This window comes from Megalopta genalis, unplaced genomic scaffold, assembly GCF_051020955.1.
Source record: "Megalopta genalis isolate 19385.01 unplaced genomic scaffold, iyMegGena1_principal scaffold0259, whole genome shotgun sequence".
Taxonomy (NCBI): domain Eukaryota; kingdom Metazoa; phylum Arthropoda; class Insecta; order Hymenoptera; family Halictidae; genus Megalopta; species Megalopta genalis.
The window spans coordinates 60,001-62,500 of record NW_027476328.1 but is presented as its reverse complement, the minus strand read 5'-3'; the positions used below and the strand labels follow the sequence as shown (position 1 = coordinate 62,500).

General features: G+C 44.7%; 2 non-coding genes across 2 annotated transcripts in view; both read left to right on the top strand.

Annotated features, from left to right (window-relative positions):
• The window catches only part of LOC143262948 (small subunit ribosomal RNA), a 1,921-nt gene extending 1,758 nt beyond the window's left edge, over nucleotides 1–163 (top strand). The window contains exon 1 of the ribosomal RNA XR_013036559.1: nucleotides 1–163. This exon is cut by the window's left edge and continues 1,758 nt beyond it. This is a non-coding gene — a ribosomal RNA (small subunit ribosomal RNA).
• Nucleotides 164–1,491: 1,328 nt separating this feature from the next.
• LOC143262954 (5.8S ribosomal RNA) lies at nucleotides 1,492–1,646 on the top strand. Its single transcript, XR_013036565.1, has one exon. It is a non-coding gene; the product is annotated as a 5.8S ribosomal RNA (ribosomal RNA).
• The last annotated feature ends 854 nt before the right edge of the window (nucleotides 1,647–2,500 follow it).

Sequence of the window (2,500 nt, the reverse complement as noted above, 5' to 3'; positions counted from 1 at the left end):
CCGTCGCTACTACCGATTGAATGATTTAGTGAGGTCTTCGGACTGGTGCGCGGCAATGTTTCGGCATTGCCGATGATGCCGGGAAGATGACCAAACTTGATTATTTAGAGGAAGTAAAAGTCGTAACAAGGTTTCCGTAGGTGAACCTGCGGAAGGATCATTACAATGTTCCAATATATCTCAAAGAGAGAGGAGAGGAGGAGAGAAAATGAATTCGATTAGTTTGTGGATAAGAATTCATATAAAAAAAAAAGATATTGTTGAGCCCGCCAGATCATTCGTGCGTGATTTACACGGCCAGACGTGTGTACTACACGTATTAGGCCTTTGATCTGCGTTGCGTAGGCCACAACAAATCTTTCAAAGAGAGAGAGATATATGTGTTGTTGGGGTTTGTGATTATGAAGGTGCCCCAACGCACAAAAATATATAAAAATGTACAAAGTTGGGATGTGGTGTGGTGGAGAAGAGTTGGGCCCGACCAGATCATTCGTGCGTGATTTACACGGCAGACGTGTGTACTACACGTATTAGGCCTTTGATCTGCGTTGCGTAGGCCATCTTCCTTCCAAGACACACACGTGTTGGGGTTTGTGTGATTTTATGATAGTGCCTCAACACGGAAAAATAAGCGTACGAGAAGAGTTGGGCCCGACCAGATCATTCGTGCGTGATTTATACACGGCCAGACGCGTATTATATTACACGTATTAGGCCTTTGATCTGCGTTGCGTAGGCCATCTTCTCGATAGAGAGAAAGCCAATGTATTCTTTTTTCTTTCTTTACACACACACACAGTTGTAGTAGGACAGGGAGGGATGCGAGCGTGCTAATCACGCTTCCTCAAGTCTTCGCTGTGGTGTAAAAAAAAAAAAGAAAAAAAGGAATCGTTGGGAAAGTCCAAAGGACGAAAATATCGGGCAGTCTGAAGATAACTTAATGCTCGTTTACATTGGTATCAAGAGAGACCGGCTTGTGTAGCTCGTTTCAATGCTGTGTCGTTGTCATTGACACCCTACTCTGTTGCGCGCTAGTGGCAGCATGAGCGTGGGACGTATATATATATGACACCCAGCTAGAGCCGGCCGTGAGTCCGTCCGGTGTAAATAACGACGAAAGGAGAGAGAAACTTTTCGAATCCAGTATCGGGTTGATAATTGTCCAGTTTGAATATCCATATCCCCGTCGTTTTTGGAGGTGATATACTCTCTGTGTTTCTTCGATAGAAGGCTTTTCAATGTTCTATTCGCTCCGACCGTCGAACTTGCAAGAAAACAGTGGTTTTGGATTTGCTCGTACATATATATATGGTTTCGACGGAAATATCTCGTTCTTTAAGGGACAATTATGTCGTTGTACGACGACTCCCGAATCTCCTTCGCGCGCTGGTTGGAGCTCTTCGGGTATCGGCTTGTTCCGAAATATAACACAAAAATGTGGTGGATAGCAAATACACATTATATATATATGAGAGAATAAAAGGGAAAAATTACCCTGAACGGTGGATCACTTGGCTCGTGGGTCGATGAAGAACGCAGCTAATTGCGCGTCAACGTGTGAACTGCAGGACACATGAACATCGACATTTCGAACGCACATTGCGGTCCACGGATACAATTCCTGGACCACGCCTGGCTGAGGGTCGTTTACGTACTTATAAACTGCTTGCGTTGATGGCACTTGTTGCCTATATACGTACGAGCGAATGGTGGGCGCTTCGTCGGCGTTTGTCGCGGTCCTATGAATATTGAGAAATTTTACGTACGTCTAACAGTCTTCGAGAGAGATGGAAATCGTGTTCGAACTAGCGTGAGTGTGGAAGGCGGTGTCGTGTGTCGTATATGTTTTATATACGTCCGCCCGTCTGAAACACCGCTTCGAAGCGGTGACAAAATCTTTTTCGGGACGATTCGTATTCGTAGAACTATCGAGATTTCACTGGTACATTTTCAACGCGCTCCCGACGTCGCCTGAAATGAAACGAGATGGGTTTAACCCACGAAAGCGTACTACACGAGTCTGTCCTATGTGAAGACTGTGTACAGAGATCGAACGAACGCATGAAAGAAATTGAACGAAAGAACACATAACCCGCAAAAATATAGAGTAGAATTGTGACCGTTGCTTCGAATTTGAATTTATATGTATATATATATCATAGCCCCAGGGAGTGGAACCTATGAGTGTGGAAGGATGTCTCTTACCGTTATGTTGCCAGAGGAAAAAAAGTCTCTCTCTTCGTACGACACATTTGTGTACGAATTGTATCGATGGCTATATAGATCCGATGTTGCACATATTCTGAGTAAAGAACACCCCACCCGGGTTACCGTCCTAAAACTCTTCTATTGGTGTGGCTATGATGTGTGTGTCAACGCAATCGCGAGTCTGGTTCTACGGAAAACCGTTTGTCGGTCGCCCCATATATCTTTTTGTTCTCTTCAAATGATCGAATAGCGAAACCGCACGAGATCAATCGGTCGTCTAGTCCCCGAAAGT